Source organism: Corvus brachyrhynchos, unplaced genomic scaffold (assembly GCF_000691975.1).
Source record: "Corvus brachyrhynchos isolate BGI_N302 unplaced genomic scaffold, ASM69197v1 scaffold66, whole genome shotgun sequence".
Taxonomy (NCBI): Eukaryota; Metazoa; Chordata; class Aves; order Passeriformes; family Corvidae; genus Corvus; species Corvus brachyrhynchos.
In genome coordinates, this window is record NW_008238440.1 from 2,608,426 (window position 1) to 2,617,662 (window position 9,237).

Genomic DNA, 9,237 nt, shown 5'->3' on the forward strand with positions numbered 1-9,237 from the left:
TGGCAGTGCCCAAGGCCAGGCTGGACAGTGGGGCTGGGAGCAGCCTGGGACAGTGGGAGGTGTCCCTGCCCATGGCAGGGGATGGGATGGGATGAGCTTTGAGGTCCCTTCCAGCCCAAAGCATTCTGTGGTTCTGTGATGTCACTCAAAAGCCCAAGCACTAAAACCAGACACTGTCTATCAAACAGAACCCTCCAGGAGTGTGAGCAGGCACAGGACTGGCGTAAGGCTGCCCTGGAGACACTTTGTGTAGGAGTGGAAGGGAATCCTGCTCTATATTAACTTCATTTTGGCCTTTCTCAAGCAGACACTGGGATTGCTTTGCCATGCTAAATTTTTTCACAGTTAATATCTTCACAGGAGGAATACTGTTCCAAAAGTACCAAGCTGAAACCACCAAATAGATTTCACACTGGGCTGGACCACCAATTAGATGGAAAATTCAGTCCCATGGCACAAGTTTAGTGCTTTATTCATTCTCCTGTATCTATTATTTATCAGCAAGGAGAGACTGAAGAAGGAATGGAGAGAAAGCAAAATCCTGCAGTTTAATGGGAAGTGTTCATCTCTCAGATATGGGAGTTGAAAGGAAGCCGAAATGAGTGACTGAAAAGTGGTCACTTCACTGCAGCCCTCACTGGACAGCAGGGTGACAAGAGACTCCTTTTCCCTCTGAGGATTACATAACTGGAGGCACACGAAAAATTAATTAGTGCCTTCTCAGGGGAGCATGGGCTACAGGACACAGCCCAGACCTGCTGAAGAGACGGTGTGGGAAGAACTGAACTTTAAAAGATTTGTTAGGCAGAAAATTAATCCTGTTTTTTCCTTGTCTAAACAAAGGTCTTGTGAAAGAATAAGCAAAAACAGTTCAGTTTGAAAGCTGTCTCAGCTGGAAGGAGAAGCAGGTCAGAGAAGAAGCAACAGACAGGAAAGAAGTGCAGCTTTCAGGCTGAAGAGAGAACAACCCCTGTGCAGAACTGATGACACCTCACTATTAGTATTCAAAGCTGTATTAAAGGCCTAAGATTCCAATAAAAAATCCATGGTCCCATTACCTGCATCAGTTGCTCCTGCTCTGCTACAGAAGCAGCCTGAATATTCTACTGGCTGGGAGCATGAAATGATTTCACTTGCTGGAGTGAAACTTTGTGCACTGTTCCCCTGATAACCAATCAATGGAAGTCCCAGGGTGGCCCCAAAGTACCCTTCAGATATCCAGGATGCTCAGCTCTTTATGAACGTCCTGAATTATACATGGAAGCAAATGGAAACGCATCCCAGTCCTCCAGCTGGTGCAGTATATCCACATCAAACCAACCCCACCAAGCACACTGGCAGCCTTATTTAGCATCGAGTGAACTCCAAGTACATTTCCATGTAGAGAGCAGCAAGGTAATTGGACTTGTCCTAACGAAGCCATAGATCCACATGCAGAGGGGAAGATTAAATGGAGGAACTTGTAATTACCTTGCTGCATGCAAATGATGGCACATTTCCCCCCAGGCTACAGTTGCTGGCTATCTAATCTCAGCCACAGGGCAGATACATAAATCCCACTGTTCCTGTTCCCCAGACTCCCTGGGAGAGGCGTGTAACCTTTTTTTCACTCCCTTAGCACAGCTTTTCTCCAAGTAAATCTAGTCCAATAGTTAGAGCTAGCACAGACTTTAGCATGCAAATATCTCTTCATCTGAAATTAATTCCAGCTCCTACCCAACGCTTCAGCAGCTCAATCCCTCCACCCCCAAAAGAGTTTATTGCCCTCCCCATCTGGCTCTGGAAACACAAAACAAACCGATTCGTCTCAAATGAAAAAAGTTTTCAGTGATTTTCTCAGCACCACAAGGAACCCTGGAAACCACAGTCCTTCTGGATGACAGGAATGTGTATTCATCACCCAGAGAGGGATCTGGGGATCCACTCTGCCTTGGGAAGCTGCATCCGTGTATTTTTGCAATCCCTTCTGAGATCAACAGGGATGAGGGCAAACCAGAGAGTTACCATGGTTTAATACATGGCAATCCATGCATTTAATCTGAGGAGACAATCAGAGCACCTACTCTGCTTCTTTTCCTGCTCAGAATGCATTTACTCTGCATCTCACACTCCCCACAAGTCCCTAGGAGAGCTTGTCATGCCCTATCAATATTAATAGCCAGCCTCCCTCCTAGGATTTAGAGTGCAGACTTGAAGATTCTCTTTGGAGTAACATCCTCACACATAAAAGTCCTGTTCTTCAGCTGCAGAAGCACTTCTGCTGTGTTTCAGTTCCTCTCACATGATTTAACCAAAAGCACCCCAACTTTCTCATTTCTAAAGAAGAACCAATTTTTCAGCCATTTTTCTGCCCTGCTGCCTGCAGGCTGCTCCTGCCTCTGAGGTGAAGCATCATGGCAGAACATCACACCATGAGAAACTCCCAGTTCCCTGCAAGAAAAAATCTTCCTTCAAAGCACTCCTCACTCACCTTTACCTTTCAGCCATTTAAAGCCTCACCTGTAGGACAGTCAAGACCTGGATTAGGAATTTCCAGCCTGATTGAGTGTCTAATCCCCTTCACTCTTTGTAGTCTGGGGGTGAATTGAATCCTGAATCACCACTGAGCATGGAAAAGGCAAAACTGCTGGCAACTGCCAGTGTTTTCCCCAAATTTTGTAAAACAAAGTTATTTATTTTCATCAGAACATATCCTGAAGACACATTCCTTGAGCCCTGTAAGTCAACCAGCAGGAGAAGTTTAACACAGAAATATATGGCTATGGAAGAACACAGGAACTGCCACCTATTTGGTTCCCCGGCCTTCAGAAAAATTAAATCATCGTTGTTGTTACGAATTGCAGCGTTGTATTTACGAGGGGATATTGATCTCAATTTTCTCTCCTTCACATTGAAATAATGCAATTGCTTACTTCACTATGGGAAATCAGGGGACTTTAAATCCTTTTGAAGAATAGCTGTGAAGTCTTCAGTTTTACATAGTATTAATCAGGCCTGAAGTCAAGTGACAGAAAGCCAATAGTGGTGCTTTAAAGCGAGGAGGGAAAAGCTGAAAGACTGAGATTCTCTGCTGGAGCATCAGCAATACATTTGCACCCAGGCTCTGGACAGGAGTGGAGTAAAAAAGCCACTGGGAATGCACAAGGATAATTTCCCACGGGCCCACCTGGAGTAAATCCTTGCAGGACAAGGAAAATCAGTGTTTCTGCTGACAGCCTGATAGGAGGATAGCCCAGGAGGATGTCCTGCCCTGCTCAGAGCCTGAAGGAGGGAGCCTACATCAATGGAATTGTGGCAGTGGAAGTTTCAAATGGAAGGAAGGCAGGGCAAAGAGATCTTCTGCTGGTTCACAGACCCAGGAGGGCTCAGAGACTTCAGTCCTGGAATTCTAGATGGGGCTGTTTCTTGCAAGTCTTGGTGGGCTCCATATCTGCCCAGCTTCTCAGAGCTCCACAGGCAATACAATCCTATGAAGATGCAGAGAATAAAGACATCCTTATCACCTACCCCAGTGAGGTTTTGTGTCAGAAGATAGTAAATGTACCAAATGTATTGCTGCCATTAGCATTTTCACATTGCATTAGCAAACAGTGCTGGCAAGGAGCAGAAAACTACATGGAATTCATTAAAACCTTCTGGGTTTGGAATACTGGGAAGTGGAAATAATAATGGATCCTGCAAGGAAGGGAGCAAAATTTGCTGTCTGAGACCCACAGACACCTCAAACGGGGCGAGCAGGACAGCTGAATTTTGTAGAGACATTCAACTATCATGAAGATCATGAGCCAGCTTTGAATTTTCAAATCAGCAACAAAACTCCAAGGATTTTTTTCCTGTGCTGTGTAGCAGCTGCAGTGGAGGTTTCTCATGCCCTTTAACTGGTTTTTCTGGGGGAAAGAATGAGCATATGTGCTCTGATAGTGTGCTGAGCCGCAGCACCATCGAGAGCTGACGCTGCAGAACACTTTCCATCATTTATTTAAAGTGGTCTGAAAAATCTTTTGAAAGCATATTCCATTCTCAGAGCTCCAGCTGTGAAGATACTTATCATAGTACACACTATACATGTTCCTTTGGTCAACTTCTTCCCACTCCTCTTCAGTGTTTACAGCCTTGAGATTTTTGCAGATTGTTATCACATCCATTAAGCTCCACCACACAGAAGTGCAGGCAAGAAAAACACTCAGCTGACCTTGCTGGGCTGCCTGTGGCCTCTGGAATGACACAAAACCCACACAGAGGGTTTTGACTCAGGGGAGTCAAAAAGTTAAAGGGGAAGAAGGACAGGGCAACAACAGTTTAGATAACTGTGAACTGCATACTGAAAAGAGCCCTGTAAGACAGAGTCATTAATTTCCTGGGTCTGGGGAAAGAGCAGAGAGAATCAGTGATCAAAAACCAGGACTAGAGTTTACGAATAAGCCATTCTTCTGCCTCAAACACAGCAGCCAAACACCAGACCTATTGGATAATTTAGCCTTACAGCCTTACTTGCTCACCCACACTAGATTTACACACACATTTAAAACTAAATACATTCATAAAGCATGGTAACAAATTTCTGCAGAACAGAAATTTTCTGAGCACTCTCATGAGAATTTTTAAGACTAAAACTTTGCTGCCCTTTTGGTCCTGCAAGCCCAAGTGGCAGAGATCCTGTACTTGGGGAAGCTCTGGACACAGCTTCTTCTCTGCAGCATAAAATCCTAACAAGTATGGCTGGAAGGGGCTCAGTAAGTCAGCTACACCATTCTCCTGCCCAGGGCAGGACCAACAGTACCCAAATCACTGGTGCTGGATGTTCCCCAAGCCCAAGGCAATCTCTTCCAGTCCTTCCCCTCGTTGCCATTTGGGTGTCTTTGCTAACATCTGATCTAGTTCTGGGTTGCAATTCATAAATGTCTATTGCTTCTTGTCTTACTCAAGAACAAGAGCAGCTCCCTCCTTTCCTTGCTGCAGCACCTTTAATAAACTTGAGCACTGTGAATATCCACAACAGCACAGTCTGGGAGGGGACACTGGCAGGAAATACTGATGCCACCTGCTTGTGTGCTTAAGAGAACATGTGTTTGGGGACAGGCAGAAAGAAACCTGTTTCAGCAAAAAACTCTGCTGCTGTTGAATTCTGTGTTTTTCCAAGAGTGGGGAGATGGCAGGAAATTCCACAACAGACCAGACCAAGTGCTCGTCAGACCTCCCAAAACACTCAGAATAAAACCCAGCAGAAAAAAGCTGAACCAAACATTTCAACAGAATATACAAATAGGGCCACTGGTGGTTCCTTTTGTGGGTTTTTCCCGTGCTGAGAAAATAGGAAAGTAATTTTTGAAATACCAAGTAAGGGGCAGCACTGTGCTTTGGGGAGAAGCTGGGGTTTGTGTGTGTTTATTGGGGACATATTCTCCAGGATCTGTAGAGCCTGTGTGAACTACAAGCCTCCATATATCAAGCCTGCAGTCTCCAGGCATGCAGCTGTCTTGGAATTCCTGTGCCAGAGAGTCTGTTAAGAAATCTGACAGTGATTTTAATAAGTAGGCACCAAACCCTTGGGTAGTGTGTGCTTGTTCCTCCTCACCTTCAGCAGCCTGGGTGTGTGATGTGGATGTGGGTCAGGCTGGAGCAGGGTTTTATTTCACTGTGTACAGCTCCTTCATACAATTTGCTGCATTTCTGCCCCCTATTTAATAACCCATGTAATTAAGAAATGTACAGAAAGAGGAGCCCCTTGGGTTTAGAATTAGCAAGAGCTGACTGCTTTGTTCAGCTGAAACCCAGCTAAAAGCAACTGTGAGGGGAGACCTTTGTGTAGGAACACTCAGAGGGGCAGAGGGCCGAATTCTTTAAAAACAAAACATTAAGAGTACTGGGGAAAAAATAAAAAAAAAAAAGAATTTTCATCAGGACTAAAATAAGAGGCCTTCAAAGTAGTTTTGTGCTGCTCTGAGCATTTTGCTGAACACTAGCATGATAACTCCTGGCACAGTCACTCCCTATTGCAGAACCAAACCTCCCCCCAAAGAGAAACAGTGCAAGATAGTCACTAACATCATAATATTCTAATCCAACCAATATTTTGGTAAATTTGCCTAATCTTTGAACATTTCTGAAACCCCGCAGGGCCAGGAGAACTTTTTCTCCAAGAAATAAATGCTCTTGAATAGCAGATTTTTCAAGTCTCCTATGATTTTTTAAATTTCATTTTAACACTCCTGTTAGTTTTATTTTTCTGCCTTACACCAGGCTGTGTTTTTAACTCCTGTTTCCATAAATGTAACATGTAACAGTCCTACACTTTAAGGTTGAATCCCACCTGTTGCAATCAGGAAGATGATGGCCCCATATTTACACTGATCTTGTTTTAAATTGGATATACAGAGCTTCAACAAGATCTTCACCACGATTTTCATTCCCACTGTAAGTCACCTGGAGACTTCAGGCTCAGGACAAAGAAAATGGAATATAAAAATTGGCTTATTAAAATATCTACATCCTTTCACATCTAAATGTGCTGGTAATTTCCAGCCACATTTCAACCTGTGAAACTTATAATTACCAGGCCCATCAGACAGGTTAGGGCTAAGCCACTTTAGGGAGTGAGGAAAGAGGCCCATCTGTGCAGAGATGACTTGCCCCTCTATAGGATAATTAAAATCAAAATAAGAGGTGTCATGATCCACAGCATTTTCCCACTCCATTTCTCCTCCCTCCCTCTGAAAAAGCTTCCAATTATACATTGAAAAAAATGGGGCAATGTCAGCTATGAATCTCTGGACTGTTTCCTACTTCTCAGTGTTTCTTTAACCCTGTTTTCTCCAACACACACTATCCTCACTCCCTTTTTTTTGCCGTTTTCATTCCCACCTCCAGATCTTACTCTCTTTCCTCCTGCCTGCCAAAGGCATGACAGTCATACTCTCTTCTGCTCAACAGCCTCTGTACACTTAATTGTTTCCCCCAAACCTCTTTGTTCGTTTGTTTTTGGAATGACAAAGAGCCTCTCCAGTTCACACCACCTCGTGCCCACACAGATATTCCACAGCCTCACTGCTCCTGTGACCTCAGTGATCCTCTGCCTTGCCCGATGCCACCCTGTCCTTGCGCCTCTCCCACATTTCACACAGCGCTTCCAGCACATTCTCACCGTCCTCTGCCCTGGCTTTTGCATCTCTCTGATGTCAGAGTCAGCTCTCATGTCAGACAGCAGAGCAGGAGCACGGAAGGGCAAGGAACAGCCCTGCTCCAAAAGTCTGGTGCTGCCTGAATTGCAGGACCAATTCCAGCTCAGGGGCTACTCCTCCTCTTCAAACCAGGACTCAGTACAGAGGCAGCAGCGAGGACTGGACTGCACTGGGATATGACAATCTGCCTGTGCCAGCAGTGAATTTTGGAGATGGAAGGGATTTACAACCCCAACAGGAAGCAGCACCTGGAGATGCAGAAGTTAAAAGAGGAGAGAAGAATGGATGCACAATAAAGGAGAGACAAAAAGGCACGAGTGCAAGCTCCTGCTACCAAGAGGTGACTCCCAAAGGAAGAGCCTGGAACAGTGTTGGAGGGAGAAATGGAGAAAATCCAGCTGGCTCAGTCAGCCCCTGGAGGCAGAGGGGAGCAGGGAGGCAGAACAGCACAAAATGAGCTGCCGTGGGTGCTCAGGACAGTTAATGCAGGGCTGGACTGCGGTGTCAGGTACGGGATGCATTTTTGGAGAAGAAGACCTGATCCCTCACTTTTACCGTGGATTCATTCACAATTCTGCTGCACAGGCTCGGCCGTTTCAGCTTTTAGGCTGCATCTGCTCTTTCCCACTTTGCTCCATGTCTATACCAGCAAGGCTCAGGGGTTCATGGTCACACCTCATCTCCAGGACGGGGTTTTACAGAGCACACCTTGCACTGCAAGGAACCAGAGTCCCCTAAGAGAATAAGGAAGCCACCAGAGCTGGCTGTGGGCCGGTGCCTTGTGCTGGCAGCAGTTCAGTGACACGGCAGAGACTGAGCTGGAGTTTGCACCACGTGCTTGGCTCCAAGGGCCACGAGACAGCTGCCTGTGGAGTTTGAGGCCACTTTTGTGAACTGCATTAAATTTATGACACAGGAGCGATAGAACTCTGGCAGTACAAGCTCTTGATGTGAACCCCATCTTTCCCATGGAAAGTTTTGTTATTATTACTGTACAGCAGCTCTTGACAACAGTGATTAGGATAATTTTAAACACATCTTAAAAAACTAAAATTTCCTTGGGTGTCCTCCACATCCCAGATCCACCTGAGGAATGATTCCTTCAGGGAAGCTTGGGTCCCTTCAGCTGCCTCCAGTGAGTGTGTGGCCTTTGCTGTTCTACCAACAGGCCTCCCAAACACTGATCTTTGCTGGATCGCCCCAAGCAGTAACACCCACTTTGCCTCTGAGAATGATCTGTATGTTAGGCTAAGCAGAGGTTTTCACATCTTAGCTGGTATGTGCAGGTTTCAGCAGTTTTTCCACTGAAGTTGGCAAGAAATCCCATGGTGTTTGTAAAGCTTCAGCTCTGCTGTGAAATGAAAATTGACATTTCAGTCCAACAATTAGGCTTAAATTAAAGTTCTACTGTATTCCCTAGAACTAAGGTTTTCAAAACATAAAGGGAAGCAATATTATGCTAAATACCAATTCTGTCCTCTCTCATGAAATAATCAGTTTGCAATCATGCCATTCCTTCTAATGACATCGCATACATTTCTTGCTAGAACTGTCACATAAAAGGCTTACACTGGGAACCCAGCAAGTTGGCTATTTCTCTCTAATTTCAAAGGTATTCAGAAACACTGGTATTAACTGAAAAGCATTTGCAAGACTTGATGACACAGTTAATTTCATTACAATTGACCAGAGGATGAAGTAGCACACACATAAATAAAACGCACACGGAGCTCACCAGCGAGGTTGGAACAGCAAAGCTGAGAAGCTAGGAAGTGCTACCACCATCACCCTGTAACTTGAATACCTGTCCATTGCATCTATACACACATAAATCATAAAGATATACTTTGCAATTGTGCTACTTCACTGTGTTTTCCCTGCCCTGGTGCAGCAGTGCTTACTTAATGAACAGCCACTCGATATTTTGTTTTCTCATCCCTGCTCAGTGCACAGCCTAAATCTTATTTATTGCTCCCTGTTTAAACCTTGCTCTGCAAACAATTATTCTGGAGCCCTCCACTGTGCCTGTCAGGGCAGTATTTAGCACCCACCACGGAAA